The sequence below is a fragment of the Pelophylax lessonae genome (genome assembly GCF_965119305.1).
Source record: "Pelophylax lessonae genome assembly, chromosome: 3".
NCBI lineage: Eukaryota > Metazoa > Chordata > Amphibia > Anura > Ranidae > Pelophylax > Pelophylax lessonae.
Genome location: NC_138770.1, coordinates 479700587 through 479717682, shown reverse-complemented (window position 1 = coordinate 479717682; position 17096 = coordinate 479700587). Strand labels below are relative to the sequence as shown.

The 17096-nt window shown below is 44.9% G+C and overlaps 1 protein-coding gene across 1 annotated transcript in view; it reads left to right on the top strand.

Annotated features, from left to right (window-relative positions):
- LOC309549438 (protein unc-93 homolog A-like) overlaps nt 1–17096 on the top strand; it is a 911642-nt gene that overhangs the window by 461818 nt on the left and 432728 nt on the right. The window lies entirely within an intron of this gene.

The following is a 17096-nucleotide window of genomic DNA, read 5'->3' as shown; positions in this document are numbered from 1 at the left end:
CCAAGGGGGATAGAGAGTGTGGGACTGAAATATGGACACACCTAACTAGACGTTGGTGGGCTAGGAGGTGAAGAAGTCATAACACCAATAAGCTACCAAGTCACCATCCCCCCTACCCCCCATGCAGAAAAATGAACCCCAGAATATAAGAAGACCAGGAAGGAGGGCGGACATTTCCGCGTATTTTCTTAGGGGTGCACAAAGCGGGTGGGTGGAGGAACAGTCTAGGATGGCACCAATAAGGCCAGGTGCATCTGGAAACACAGGAGCAATGAAGGACAGTAAAAGCAGTAATAATAATAAAGAGACACATGACCAGCAAATGGAAGATATATCTGACCAGACTGTAGCACCAAGTGATGAGCAGTTAACCTCACAAGACTCCCTCCAGCAAAGCACGCCTACACAGACTCTGGAATGGAAGGAGCTATTAGCCATTATGCCCACAAAACAAGATTTGACAGCTATTGCAGCCTCCATAGTAAGCTCACTTACCATTGAAATCAACTCCTTGAAGGGCCAAATGCAGAAAATGGACAGTAGAATAGAGGGGGTGGAAAAGGAGCAGACCCAGATCACAGAAAAAGTTGAAAGTATAGGGGTGCATCAGAAATTACTATCCAAACAGTTAATCATGATCCAGCTGCAGCAAGATGACGGAGAGAATAGGAATCGACGCAACAATATACGTCTTAGGGGGTTGCCTTAGATGATAAAAGGGCCGGAATTGTCAGTCAAGATAACCGGCATTTTCAATGGGCTTCTGGATAGACCTCAACTGGAGCCAATTGAGATAGACAGGGTCCATAGAGTAAGGGCCCCGCGGAGTATGGGGGCAGGCTATCCATGAGATGTCCTAGCTAGGATCCATTTTTTCGCACTCAAAGAAAAAATAATGAGGAAGGCATGGGATAGGGGCCCCTTTGAATATGAAGGTTCGATGATTCGACTCTTACCAGACCTATCAAGGAATACTCTTAGAATGCGTGCAGCAGTTAAACCCTTACTGGAAGAAATTCAGAAAGCAGGAGCTATCTATCACTGGGGCCACCCATTCCACCTAAAGGTCATGAAAGGGGAACTGTCCTTTACGTTACGATGGCCTGAGCAACTGCCAGGACTGTTTTCCTTTTTGGGGACGCAGCCGGTGCAAGTTTCTGATTGGCTGGACCCCCAAATGTCTAAGAGAGGCCCAGGAATCATTTTACAGGAACAGTGACTTGATCACGGTTTGATGATGCTATGCAATTTCATTCTTGCCTCCTGCGATTTTCCCTTTTCTATGTTTTTGGTTTTTTTTCTCTTAGGGGGTCACGGTGAGAGTAGGGTGGGGGATGGCTGTGAACTCAGGAGTAAGGGAGGAATCCTGATTTTTCTTCTTTTTTCCCCTTTTCTCTTTTTTGTATAAAGTAGTATTAAGGGTCTCCAACGGAGGAGTCTATATTTCTTTTATGTGTTTTTTTTTTTTTTTTTGCTTTTTCTCCTTCTGTTATCTTTGTGTAGCTAGCTCTGCCTGTTTGAGAGAGAAAAGGCTCGGAGAATAGAGAATTAACAGGAGAGTGATTAGACAGCCGTAGCATGGCGAGCAGGGGGCTTAGAGTCGGAGATGAGGGGAATATGGGTGGCAGTGAGTAAAAGGAGGGAGGCATAATGGTAGGAGGATGCCTAGATATTAAGTACCGGGAGAGCTTTGGGGATCAAGACAAGGACAGCCTCTTAAATAGGAGTAGGTTTAGGGACACTGGCAGATTGAATTAAGTAGGGAGGCAGATCGGTAGGGAATAATATATGGGGACCCCCAAGGCCTCTCTGGGGAGAGTAATAATTTACTTTTATCAATTAACAAAATGGAGAGAGTAAATGAACAGAAGGGAACTTAGCAGGTTGGTTGTTCTAAGCATCTTGGAGAACTAACCACAGATCTTCTGTGGATGATGGGTCCCTCAGATCATTCTGTCTCTTTGTATAATCCTAGGCAGACTTGATGATGTTGAGATCAGGGTGCTGTATGTGCTAAACCATCACTTCCAGGACGCCTTGTTCTTCTTTAGGCTGAAGATAGTTCCTAATGAAATTGGCTGTATGTTATGGATTGTTTTCCGGCTGCTGAATAAATTTGGGGCCAATTACATGCCTCCCTGATGGTATGGAATGACGGATAAATATTTGCCCATATTTCTCAGCTTAGAGGACATTGATTGGACAAGGTTGAGGACAGTACAAAGAACTGGACAGCATACTCCAGATGTGGCCGGACCAGAGTCTTGTAGAGAGGGAGAATAATCTCTTTATTTCTGGAGTGAATCCCCTTTTTTATGCATCCCAGTATTCTGTTTGCTTTGCTTGCAGCGGCTTGGCATTGCATGCCACTGCCAAGCCTGTTATCTACCAGTACCCCCAGGTCCTTTTCCATCCTAGACTCACCCAGAGGTTCCCCCCCCCCCCTACTCATTACTTTACATTTTTTCAACATTAAACCTCATCTGCCATGTAGTTGCCCACCCCATTATTTTGTTCAGGTCCGCTTGTAAGGTTTCCACATCCTGCATAGAAGATATTGGCATGCTTAGTTTAGTATCATCCGCAAATACTGAGATTGTACTAGATATCCCCTCCTCTAGATCATTTATGAATAAATGAAACAGGATTGATCCCAGGACAGAACCCTGGGGGACCCCACTTTCCACACCCGCCCAATCCGAGTACTCCCCATTAATCACCACCCTCTGGACTCTCCCCTGGAGCCAGTTCTCTATCCAGGTACTCACCTTATGGTCCATACCTACCTTCCTTAGTTTGAACAGTAGGCCTTTGTGGGGAACGGTGTCAAAGGCCTTTGCAAAGTGCAGATACACCACATCCACAGGCTTACCTTTATCTAGGTGGCAGCTCACTTCATCATAGAAGGTTAATAGATTGGTTTGGCAAGAATGATTTTTCAGGAATCCATGCTGATTACTACTAATAATACCATTTTCATTACTAAAGTCTTGTATGTGGTCCCTTAACATCCCCTCAAAAATCTTGCAGACTACTGATGTTAGGCTGACCAGCCTATAGTTACCCGGGATATATCTCGGCCCTTTTTTAAATATTGGTACCACGTTGGCTTTTTTCCAATCAGCTGGCACCATGTCCGTCTGTAAACTATCCTTAAATATCAAGAATAATGGTCTGGCAATCACCTGGCTGAGCTCTTTAAGAACCCTAGGGTGCAAACCATCCGGTCCCGGTGATTTATTTATGTCGAGTTTCTCTAGTTTAGTTCTAAGTCTATCTTCTGTTAGCCATGGTGGTACTTCCTGAGGTGTGTTATGTAGTTTGGCCTTACAAGCTGGGTTAGTGTAGCCCTCCCGATTCTTTTGTTAAGACTGAAGAGAAGAAATTATTTAACACTTCTGCCTTTTCTCTGTCCTCTGTGGCCATATTTCCTTTGTCATCTTTTATGGGGCCAATATGTTCTGGCCTCGCTTTCTTACTGTTTATATACTTAAAGAATTTTTTGGAGTTCTTTTTACTCTCTTCTGCTATATGTCTTTTGTGTTCTATTTTAGCCGCCTTGATTTGGTCTTTACATTTCTTATTGCACTCTTTGTAATGCTTGAATGCTGCCAATGACCCCTCAGCCTTGTATTTTTTGAAGGCCTTTCCTTTAGCATTAATATGCATTTTTATGTTGGAGTTTAGCCACCCAGGGTTTAGTTTTGCTCTTTTAAATTTATTTCCCTTTGGAATGCACTGGCCAATCCCTTTGTTTAGTATGCTCTTGAAGCACTCCCATTTTTCCTCTGTGTTCTTTGTTCCCAGGGTTCTATCCCATTTGATATTTTCTAGCAGCGAGCGCAGTTTTGGGAAATTGGCTCTTTTGAAATTCAGTGTTCTTATATTACCCTTGTGTTTCCTATTACTATGATTAATACTGAAACTAACTATGGTCACTGTTTCCTAAGTTGCCCCGTATTTCTATATCCGTAACCAGGTCTGTATTGTTGGTAATCAGTAGGTCAAGTACCGCATTGTTTCTTGTCGGTGCATTCACCATCTGACCCATGAAATTGTCCTGCAAAACATTTAGGAACTGCCGAGCCTTGGCTGAATGCACGGTTCCTTCTGCCCAGTCTATATCTGGATAATTAAAGTCCCCCATTAAAATGACATTTCCCATCCTTGCTGCCAATCCTATCTGTAAAAGGAGGTCCGCCTTCCCCTCCTCCCTCTGGTTGGGGGGCCTATAGCATATGCCCAATATTACCTTCCCTATAGTACCTTCCCTTTTAAATTCTACCCATAGGGATTCTGCCTTGTACATAGCTCCATTATTAATATCATCCCTCATATTTACCTGTACACTGTTCTTAATATACAGACATACCCCTCCCCCCTTTTTCCCCCCTGCTGGCTTTCTCCAAGACTGGGACTGCCTGACTGGATTAAACGGACAGTCTGGCTTTTTGTGCCCTAGCTGTTTACACCCAAAACACCTGAAGGGTTGTGAGTAGTGCTGAGAGTTGAACCTGGGCTGCTGAGAATAAGTGGCCGCTGGAGGTAGTGCTGTAGGGCGGTACGTCTGTGTTTGGTAGGTGGCAGCTGGAGGGGGTGCCGCTGATCGATATTCTACCCGAACTGTTGTCCTGACTACAGGGTTATCCAGTTTGCAAGTGTCTGTGTATTCATCCACCAGGCGAGCTGCTTCAGACAAGGTGTAAGGTTTTTGGTCCCGGACCCACTCTCTGACTTCCGGGGACAGCTTGTCAAAAAAGTGCTCCAGCAGGAACAGCTGCAGCACCTCTTCCCTGGATACTGCTTGGCATCCAGCGACCCAGTGAGATGCCGTGTGGTGTAGGCGGCATGCCCACTCTGTACATGAGTCTCTAGTCTGCTTGCTAGTCTTTCGGAACCGCCTCTGGTGTGACAGCATATCTGGCCAAAAGTGCTTCTTTTACCAGCCCATAGTTCATAATATCCTCATCTGGGATGGCCCTGAATGCTTCACTGGCCCGGCCGGACAATTTCCAAGACAAAATGGTAACCCATTCTTCTGTGGGCACCCGGTGTAGGGCACATTGCCATTCAAAATAGGCAAGGTACCCACCAATCTCCCCTTCCATTTCAATGACATTTTTTAAAGCAGCAAAATGTACCTTTCTCCTTTCAGTTGGTGCTGCTGTGACTTCTGCTGCTGCAGCCCTTCTTTGTTGTAGCCAATTTTCCTCAACAGCCGCTATAACTCAGGCTATGATCTCCGCTGTAGGGTTAGGACCATAATGTGCCAGTCTTATGTTAACAGCCCGATCAAAACTTGCCTCTTCGGGTGTCCTGTCTGTTACGCTGGGCTTTTCTATTATGTTGGGTCTTTCAGCTCTATACATTTCGACTAGTTCTGCGATAATGTCCCTCTTCTTACGGTTGTTGGCCGGTCGGCCCCGGTTCTCCAGTAAGTCCTTGAGGGTAGAGCGCTTTAGCCATTCATACTAGGCTTCCATTGGCCTGTGTCCTGTTGTAGCTGTCCTTCTGGGCTGCGGGAATTATCCCGCCGCTTGCCACCAAGTGTAACAACACACCGGGCATGAAAGGGGTTACAGTCGTTTAGGACACTCCACTCAGCCAAACCAGAAACCCATACGAATAATCCCCCCCCCAAGTACGAGACGAGGCTCTGTATTGAGGGTCAAGCAAAAATCAGACTCTTTATTGAAAGGCATACATGCTCTTTATATACACGTTAGAAGTAATGCAGTCATCACAGGATAATGACCCAAATCCAGCCCCCAACATCACACAATGGTTACATAACGAGCCCCCAATACATTACTCTGAGTGCCAATACATCCCATCTCCACATTGAACTTCCTGGAATGACCATATTAGGAGTTGTACTTCCTGGTCATGGACCTCATACTGTACAGGGAATAAAATCTTCATATTTCAAGAGAGACATCATTCCTGAATATCACTGTCCCATTTGGAGCCATCCAAACCATATCCCCAGTGCCCCCCAGTTTCCTGGTCACCCTGCGCCCCAAGTGACTCCTGTCACAGGAAGTATCTCCTTTTAAAATTACGCAGTTTGCAGTTGTACTGTGCATGCGTTGTGTGCTACATGCAGGGCCGTCTTTAAGGCAGGGCAAAAGGGGCAGCTGCCCTGGGCCCCATCATTGTTGTGGGGCCCAAAGCAGCTGCCTCATACTTGCCAACTATCCCTGTTTAAATTCCTTTAAAGTTTTAGTCCCATAGCTGCCCAGCTCTGCCCTATTGCCATGTACAGTTGACTCACCTGCAGACCCTGTGTTTACCTGTAAATAACCTGCAATGATATGTAAATTGTGTGGCAGTAATATGTAAATAGCCCATCTCCTGCGTGAGGGTGTGGCAAGAGGATGATGCCGTGAGGAGGTTTACAGCAGAGGTCCGACACCCGTAGGCAGGCATCCGCCCATAGCAGCAAGCAGCGGCATCCTCCCCCTTCAGACGCCGGAAGAGAGCACACGAGGCTGAAACAGATACCGCCGAGTGTGGTAGCGAGGGAGACCGGCGCCGACCCCAGAGAGGGAGAACAGGGCAACGCTGAGACTCCCTCACATAGGGATCCGGACCCGGGGAGGACAAAGCAACACCGAGACGCCCAAATACTGGGACTCGGACCCGCGGAGGACAGAGTGACGCCGAGACTCCCGAACATAGGGACTCGGACCCGGGGAGGACAGAGTAACACCGAGACTCCCAAACATATGGGCCCCGCCCGGTCCCAAGAAGTATACTCACCAAAAAAGACGGAACTTTCTGCACCCATACTAGCGTGGAGGCAACGGAAACAGCCAGCCGACACTGTGGGAGCACAGGGATTGCAGCTGAGCGTGGAGAAAGTGCAGCGACGGCCCTGGTGAGTGCAGAGACTGGTTGACCTGCTGTTACACTCGGGGGGGCTGAGTTCCACGTTACCCAAGGGGGATAGAGAGTGTGGGACTGAAATATGGACACACCTAACTAGACGTTGGTGGGCTAGGAGGTGAAGAAGTCATAACACCAATAAGCTACCAAGTCACCATCCCCCCTACCCCCCATGCAGAAAAATGAACCCCAGAATATAAGAAGACCAGGAAGGAGGGCGGACATTTCCGCGTATTTTCTTAGGGGTGCACAAAGCGGGTGGGTGGAGGAACAGTCTAGGATGGCACCAATAAGGCCAGGTGCATCTGGAAACACAGGAGCAATGAAGGACAGTAAAAGCAGTAATAATAATAAAGAGACACATGACCAGCAAATGGAAGATATATCTGACCAGACTGTAGCACCAAGTGATGAGCAGTTAACCTCACAAGACTCCCTCCAGCAAAGCACGCCTACACAGACTCTGGAATGGAAGGAGCTATTAGCCATTATGCCCACAAAACAAGATTTGACAGCTATTGCAGCCTCCATAGTAAGCTCACTTACCATTGAAATCAACTCCTTGAAGGGCCAAATGCAGAAAATGGACAGTAGAATAGAGGGGGTGGAAAAGGAGCAGACCCAGATCACAGAAAAAGTTGAAAGTATAGGGGTGCATCAGAAATTACTATCCAAACAGTTAATCATGATCCAGCTGCAGCAAGATGACGGAGAGAATAGGAATCGACGCAACAATATACGTCTTAGGGGGTTGCCTTAGATGATAAAAGGGCCGGAATTGTCAGTCAAGATAACCGGCATTTTCAATGGGCTTCTGGATAGACCTCAACTGGAGCCAATTGAGATAGACAGGGTCCATAGAGTAAGGGCCCCGCGGAGTATGGGGGCAGGCTATCCATGAGATGTCCTAGCTAGGATCCATTTTTTCGCACTCAAAGAAAAAATAATGAGGAAGGCATGGGATAGGGGCCCCTTTGAATATGAAGGTTCGATGATTCGACTCTTACCAGACCTATCAAGGAATACTCTTAGAATGCGTGCAGCAGTTAAACCCTTACTGGAAGAAATTCAGAAAGCAGGAGCTATCTATCACTGGGGCCACCCATTCCACCTAAAGGTCATGAAAGGGGAACTGTCCTTTACGTTACGATGGCCTGAGCAACTGCCAGGACTGTTTTCCTTTTTGGGGACGCAGCCGGTGCAAGTTTCTGATTGGCTGGACCCCCAAATGTCTAAGAGAGGCCCAGGAATCATTTTACAGGAACAGTGACTTGATCACGGTTTGATGATGCTATGCAATTTCATTCTTGCCTCCTGCGATTTTCCCTTTTCTATGTTTTTGGTTTTTTTTCTCTTAGGGGGTCACGGTGAGAGTAGGGTGGGGGGTGGCTGTGAACTCAGGAGTAAGGGAGGAATCCTGATTTTTCTTCTTTTTTCCCCTTTTCTCTTTTTTGTATAAAGTAGTATTAAGGGTCTCCAACGGAGGAGTCTATATTTCTTTTATGTGTTTTTTTTTTTTTTTTTTTTGCTTTTTCTCCTTCTGTTATCTTTGTGTAGCTAGCTCTGCCTGTTTGAGAGAGAAAAGGCTCGGAGAATAGAGAATTAACAGGAGAGTGATTAGACAGCCGTAGCATGGCGAGCAGGGGGCTTAGAGTCGGAGATGAGGGGAATATGGGTGGCAGTGAGTAAAAGGAGGGAGGCATAATGGTAGGAGGATGCCTAGATATTAAGTACCGGGAGAGCTTTGGGGATCAAGACAAGGACAGCCTCTTAAATAGGAGTAGGTTTAGGGACACTGGCAGATTGAATTAAGTAGGGAGGCAGATCGGTAGGGAATAATATATGGGGACCCCCAAGGCCTCTCTGGGGAGAGTAGAAAAGGGGCGGATGCCCTGGGTGCACGGACCTGTTGCGATTGATGTGTTCACCTTTTTGTATTTTTATTTTCCTTTATTTTTCCTTTATCAAACTGGAGTAAAGGGTGAGAGCTTTTAGCTCTTGGGTGTGCTGTGCTTTTTGTTTTGCTTTTCTATTTCTCATTTTTTATCAACACATAAAGAGAAACAGCTACCTTTGTTATTTGATCTGTTCCTCCTCACGGTGCGAATCCTCGGATCGCACACTCAATTAGGTTGCGTCTTGTTACGCATGGTCAAAAGTTGACCACATAGGATCCCGACTTACTGGCATACCCGCGGGGAGGGGGGGAAGGGGGGTAAATTGGTGCTCTGGGGGGGGGGGGTTTCCTTTTCTGGAGTGTTTGGGGACTCACGGCACCTCTCCTATTTTTGGGGGGACGAGAGTGGGTGGGAGAGGGGGCGTGAATACGTGTAACCAAGGGAATAAAATTAGGGGGAAGTACCTTGGGACAGAAATGCAGGAAATCAAAATCACCTCGCTCAATGTTAGGGGATTGTCCACACCTGAAAAACGAGTGTGTCTGCTGGCGGACATGAGACGAAATCGGACACAGATACTTTTCTGCCAGGAAACGTACTTTAAAAAGGAAGCAACCCCAAAATTACAGAATAAAGATTTCCCTTGGTCATATCACGCCCCCACCCCCATCCCTAAGTTGAAGGGGGTAAGCATTATTATAGCTAAAGAGATACCATGGACATTTCTTGAAACACGTATTGACCCACAGGGAAGATACCTGATGGTTAAGGGCAAGATTGGGGAAAAGATGATTACCTTGATAAATGTGTACTTCCCTAATCATAATCAAATTTTTAATGCTTATTGCACCAATTTTGTTAGACTTCCAAGATGGGATGGTAATTATGGGCGGGGATTTTAATTACGCCCCAGAGCCAATATTAGACACCTCCCAAGGGACATCACACCTCTCATACGCTCGTTTAAAAAGACTTAGCAGGGAAATCACACTCCTTAATCTAGTCGACCCATGGCGAATTGTGTATCCCAGCGAAAAGAACTATACGTATTTTTCCACGGTGCATAATAGATATTCTAGAATAGACCGCATTTTAATATCTCGGGGAGACTTACATAAAGTGGTAGCTACACAGATTGGATCTTTCTCCATGTCGGATCACTCTCCAATTCATATGACAATTGACTTTGACGTAGGTCCTGTAAAATTACCGTCATGGAGACTGAACGAATCGCTATTACAAGGATTAGAAACAAAAACAGAGATTGAGGCAGAATTAAGGAGGTATTTCCAAGAAAATCAAACACCACAAGTGACACCATCGAGCATATGGGAGGCACATAAATGTGTTATCAGGGGAGTACTGATCAAAATGGGAGCAAAACGGAAGCGAGAAAAGGAAGAGAAGATCTCTGAGCTGTTAACACGGATAGAAGTTTTGAGTGCCAATCATAAGAAATCAGTGGCAATGGAACATCTGATGCCTCTCATCGCGGCCAGGGAAAAACTGAATGAGCTACTCTTTGAGAAGGCTATTCGAACTATAGTGTCACACAAAAGACATTATTACGAATACTCTGACAAACCGGGTACTATGCTGGCTAGAGCATTAAGGGGACCCCAGAAAAGGACGGTAATAGCACAAATACAAACAAGAGGGGGACAAATGAAACATGGATCACCAGAAATAGCGGAAGAATTTAGCAGATTTTATCAAGAGTTATATGACATTGCCTCATCGGAATCAGCTGGTAGAGGGGATGCTGGCGTCGATGAGGCGATTAAATATATCAGAACTACAGATATGCCCTCCCTGAAGGAAGACCAAATTTCAGCATTAGAGGGGAAGATAACAGAGGAAGAGGTAAAAACAGCAATATCGCAAGCAAAACCACACAAAGCACCAGGTCCGGACGGCTTGACACTGATATATTATCAGAAGTTCTATACAAGTTTAAAGACCCCTTTATTAGATCATTTGAACTACATTGGGGAGGGAGGGAAAGTACCATTACATTCCTTGTGAGCTTATATCACATTGATTCATAAAGAGGGGAAGGACCCAGCGGTGTGCGGGAGCTACCGCCCAATATCTCTATTGAACTTAGACACTAAACTGTTTTCTAAAATACTGGCTAATCGGATTTTCCCTTACATACCGCAACTAATTCATTACGACCAGGTCGGCTTCGTCCCCACAAGAGAAGCAAGAGATAATTCCACTCGAACAATCGATGTGATAGATGGTATGCGAGCTCGGAGAATCCCGATGATGCTTCTTTCAGTAGATGCAGAAAAAGCGTTTGACAGGGTGGCATGGAATTTCATCCGAGCCACCCTGTCACACATTGGCCTGGGAACATGGATGACGACATCTATTCTGGCATTGTACTCTAATCCCACGGCGGCGGTGAGAGTGAATGGCTGGTGTTCGAATTTTTTTCATATAAAAAACGGCACTAGACAAGGTTGCCCTCTATCGCCACTGATTTTTATATTAGCTCTAGAACCCTTTTTATGTAAGATCCGTCAAAATTCTGAAATAGAAGGAGCACAAATGGGCAGGGGACAGCATAAAGTGGCAGCTTATGCAGATGATCTTCTATTCTACGTAACTAACCCTGACAGAACACTCCCGTCAATATTAGAAGCGATTCGAGAGTATGGAGAGGTCTCGTACTTTAAAATGAATATGTCTAAGTCGAAGGTACTGAACGTGTCAATACCAGGGAACAGGTGGAATTATATGAGAGCCTCTTTTCCATTTCAGTGGAAGAACAAATCAATAGTATACTTAGGGATCCATATCACAGCAGATCCTAGTGATCTATTTGAGACAAATTTTATTCCACTGATAAAATCCATTAAAGCAGACTTACAAAAATAGCAGACACTTGTTTTGTCTTGGTTTGGGAGGTGTAGCGTAGTAAAAATGAACGTATTACCAAGATTATTGTACATGATACAGGCTATTCCGATAGCAATCCCAATGACATTTTTTACACAGACTAGGGCAGTATTAAGGTCATTTGTATGGGCCAGAAAATCCCCGCGAATTGGCATACAGACTTTAACCTTACCGAAGGTGAGAGGAGGTGTGGGTCTACCAGATCTAATGTGCTACTACAGGGCTGCACATTTAATGCGAGTGTTAGACTGGCACTGTAACGGGGAATATGAGCAGTGGGTGCAACTAGAAAAGGAGATCATGAATTCTGCAACTATCTTAGCTACATGGACTCCTATATTGAAAGATGACAAGATACATCTACATCCGACGATCGGGGCGACATTAAGCGAAATGGCCAAAGTACAGAAGCATAGCTCAGTGGCACCAGCAATATCACCGATGACACCCCTGGCAGGTAATGCCAATTTTCCCCCAGGGAGTTCTAACGCTAAAATCATAGGATTAATCAAGGGGGGCAGGGTCAGATTATGTGATATGTGACGACGACAGAAATGTTATCTTGGCCAGAAGGAAACTTAGACATGTTCAGTGCTTACCAGATTAGACACTATTTAAAACAAATACAAAGGAAGGGATATACTCCACGACCACTAACTCCATTTGAGACCCTGTGCAGAGAAGGGGTTAGAATACCACATGCATTATCATATATGTATGCGCTCTTGGGGACATCACAGGAGGGGAGACCACCTAAATTCATACAAAATTGGGAAAGAGAGTTAGAGATACCCCTAAATCAGCAACAAGTAAATAAAATTCTAAGATTGACACATAAGGCATCAATATCAAGCAGATACCAAGAGATTAACTATAAAATCCTAGCCAGATGGTACCGCGTACCAGCAAAGCTGCATAGAATGGATAGAAAACATCAGGATAGATGCTGGAGATGTGGAGAGGAGGGCGGAACGATGCTACACATTTTTTGGGAATGTCCATCGATAAGGGGTTTCTGGGACGAAGTAGCTCATATAACCGAAAATTTAACATTGACTAAGATACGGGAGGATCCCGTGCTATGTTTACTACATGGCACGAGGAGCTCGGTCAAGAAATATAGGAACTCCTTATTGATACACCTCCTGAATGCAGCAAAAACTTGTGTACCGGCTGTATGGAGGCAAACACACCCACCTACAGTGTAATTATGGTTTGCCAAAATCAGGGAAATATATAGGATGGAAAAGTTAACAGCAGCTCGTTTATGTATGGAAGAGCGATTCAGGTTAAGATGGCAGGCATGGTCCCATTTTACGTGTTCAGAGGATTATTTAAGATTGATAAGTTAGAGGAGGTGCCGTGAGGATGGGACGCTCAAGGAGGTTGGATAGGAGAAAAGGATAATGGGGGTGGGTGGAGAGTAGGGGGGTGGGAGGGGTGGGGTCGGGGGGGGGGGGGGTTTTGGGGGGTCTCTCCCAGACACCCCTCTTCGCGGTGTGCCAGTGGAGGGATCTTTAGGAGGCCTGACGAGTAAAGTCAGGAGGGATATTATGTAATGTATATAAGGTGTATATAATGTAATAATGTGTTGGAATGTTTGGGAGGAAGCAAAGTATTTATGTTTGGTATGGAGTACGGTTCCTCTCCCCACTTTGAAAGGTAATAGGGTATGGGGGGGGGGGAGGGGGGTTTCACAGGGGATTTTTTTTTTTTTTTTTGTATGTTTCACTTTCCCTTCGCTGATGAGGAGAGGGGTCATATATTGCTCACTTAAACTTCCTTATTAGGAAGTCTTACAGGATGGAACACGGTGTGAGTGGAATCCCCCCCTTGTGCTTGGGGAGCTTAGGGGGGGAAGATCACGAATAAACGTGTATCCTTCCCTTAATTATAATTTTTTTTTTCTCTTTTTGCACATAGAGTGCGGTCACAATCCGAGACAAGTATGATATGGTTTGGGGTCTGAATAAATATTGGTAATATTTTTTTTTTCATTCTTTGCTTTTTCTTTTGATTGGAGGAATTTTTACACTGTGGATGGGGTGTGGTTTCTGGGGAGGGATATGTGTGTTGCATTTTTTCACGTACAATTTTTATTTATTTATTTTTTTTATTATATCTTTTTGACACAATAGGGGGGACAATGGGGGGAGGGGCCGGGAGAGTTTATGGATTATGAATGTCTGTAAGTAATAATATGTAATGTATTGAAAACAATAAAAAATTTTGAATTAAAAAAAAAAATATGTAAATAGCCATGGACCAGCTGAATTGATATGTAAATAGAGGCAGCATTCATATGTACAGTGGGTACGGAAAGTATTCAGACCCCCTTAAATTTTTCACTCTTTGTTATATTGCAGCCATTTACTAAAATCATTTAAGTTCATTCTTCTTCCTCATGAATGTACACACAGCTCCCCATATTGACGGAAAAACACAGAATTGTTGACATTGTTGCAGATTTATTAAAAAAGAAAAACTGAAATATCACATGGTCCTAAGTATTCAGACCCTTTGCTGTGACACTCATATATTTAACTCAGGTGCTTTCCATTTCTTCTGATCATCCTTCTACACCTTCATTTGAGTCCAGCTGTGTTTGATTATACTGATTGGACTTGATTAGGAAAGCCACACACCTGTCTATATAAGACCTTCCAGATCACAATGCATGTCAGAGCAAATGAGAATCATGAGGTCAAAGGAACTGCCTGAAGAGCTCAGAGACAGAATTGTGGCAAGGCACAGATCTGGCCAAGGTTACAAAAAGATTTCTGCTGCACTTAAGGTTCCTAAGAGCACAGTGGCCTCCATAATCCTCAAATGGAAGACGTTTGGGACGACCAGAATGATTCCTAGAGCTGGCCGTCCGGCCAAACTGAGCTATCGGGGGAGAAGAGCCTTGGTGAGAGAGGTAAAGAAGAACCCAAAGATCACTGTGGCTGAGCTCCAGAGATGCACTCAGGAGATGGGAGAAAGTTGTAGAAAGTCAACCATCACTGCAGCCCTCCACCAGTCGGGGCTTTATGGCACAGTGGCCCGACGGAAGCCTCTCCTCAGTGTAAGACACATGAAAGCCCGCATGGAGTTTGCTAAAAAACACCTGAAGGACTCCAAGATGGTGAGAAATAAGATTCTCTGGTCTGATGAGACCAAAATAGAACTTTTTGGCCTTAATTCTAAGCGATATGTGTGGAGAAAACCAGGCACTGCTCATCACCTGTCCAATACAGTCCCAACAGTGAAGCATGGTGGTGGCAGCATCATGCTGTGGGGGTGTTTTTCAGCTGCAGGGACAGGACGACTGGTTGCAATCGAGGGAAAGATGAATGCGGCCAAGTACAGGGATATCCTGGACAAAAACCTTCTCCAGAGTGCTCTGGACCTCAGACTGGGCTGAAGGTTTACCTTCCAACAAGACAATGACCCTAAGCACACAGCTAAAATAACGAAGGAGTGGCTTCACAACAACTCCGTGACTGTTCTTGAATGGCCCAGCCAGAGCCCTGACTTAAACCAATTGAGCATCCCTGGAGAGACCTAAAAATAGCTGTCCACCAATGTTTACCATCCAACCTGACAGAACTGGAGAGGATCTGCAAGTAGGAATGGCAGAGGATCCCCAAATCCAGGTGTGAAAGACTTGTTGCATCTTTCCCAAAAAGACTCCTGGCTGTATTAGATCAAAAGGGGGCTTCTACTAAATACTGAGCAAAGGGTCTGAATACTTAGGACCATGTTATATTTCAGTTTTTCTTTTTTAATAAATCTGCAACAATGTCAACAATTCTGTGTTTTTCTGTCAGTATGGGGTGCTATGTGTACATTCATGAGGAAGAAGAATGAACCTAAATGATTTTAGCAAATGGCTGCAATATAACAGAGTGAAAAATTTAAGGGGGGTCTGAATACTTTCCGTATCCACTGTATATCATGACACCCTGAGGTCATATCCACCTTCATTTCTGTTGAATGCTGCCCACTGGTTAGGTAAAGGGGCATGCTTGAATGTCCTGTCTACAACTGAGGTCATTAAGCCTACCGTCAGCCTGTTCTGCAAAGGTAAGCAAATTGGAGGGGGAACCTTTTTTCAAAATACCATGAATTTTGGTGGATGTGAATACGCACATCTCAGCAGATGCGTGAAGGTGTCATTAACAATTAATGCCACTTCTGTGTACCAGGCAATTTTGCATGTTTTCCTGACACAAGAAATGTGAATGCAGGCTAAATGTCCCAGTTACATTGGTGGTCAGTGTAAATCTTCTCATCACATTGGGGCTTGGTGAAAATCCTTCCATTCACACTAGTGGCCAGTGTAAATGTCCCCCTTACTTTGGTTGTCAGTGTAACTTCTTCATTACATTGGTGATCAGTGTATATTTCCCTTTACAGTGGTAGTAAGTGCAGAATTGCCCTTACATTGGTGGTCAGTATAAATCCCCCCTAACATTGGTGGTCAGTGTAGAAGTGTCACCTTACATTGGTGGTCAGTACAAATCTCCTCAACAATGGTTGTCTTTGTAAACTCCCCCTTACATGGAGGTCATTGTATATTCCTGTATAATTCCATTGTATAGCGCTGCACAATTTTTTTTAAAAATTGAGATATACTTCACCAAGGTGTAGTGCTAGCAGCTGATTTTCAAACTGAGACCTAAGCGCGAAGAGATCTGTTTGATATACATGCAATTCTGAGATTAGTACAAAAACTGAAAAAAAAATTCACAAAATCCCTTATTAGGAATTCTGTTCTGTAGGGCAATATAGAGAATTTCTACCAGTTGGATAGTTCTGGAACTTAGAGGGTAAAGGAACAGAGGCTAAAGCCTGGCTATTTATGGAGTCTTGCCTATTCTAGGGTGGGCAAGGCCCAGAAAGGTGGACATTGTCCCTGTACAGGTCTTATAGGGCATAAATGTTCTGGAGCCTGACCATGCAGGAGCCTAGTCCAGGGTCTAGTTGCCCCGAGGGGACCCTTTTGCTAGGAGGCCCTGCCCCTGGGCAGAAAACAGGAAAGGGGTGAGCCAGGGGGAAAGAGACAAGGAAAAATTAAAGCCTCACACCCTTTCCAGTGTTTATCTAGGCTTAGCTGAAGCTACCCTGACAGTCATGATCTGGGCCTGTATAGCAAAAATTCAGAATTCACTCAAGAGGGACTGAGTGAGTAATTTCTTTTCATCACACCTCAACCCTAGATAGAGGGGGCAGCAAGGTGTATTACTTTGCGTGCCCATGACCAAGGGACAGCTTAGTGACAAGCCACCCTTCACCTCTAGCCCTTTTTGGAGTTGATATCCAGCAGCCAGAGAGATTAGCAAGTTGAATTGCAAGTTCTACAGTTTTGGGCATTGGGGGATATGAAGCCAAAAAAAGAAATGCAGGTGCAAGGTAGTG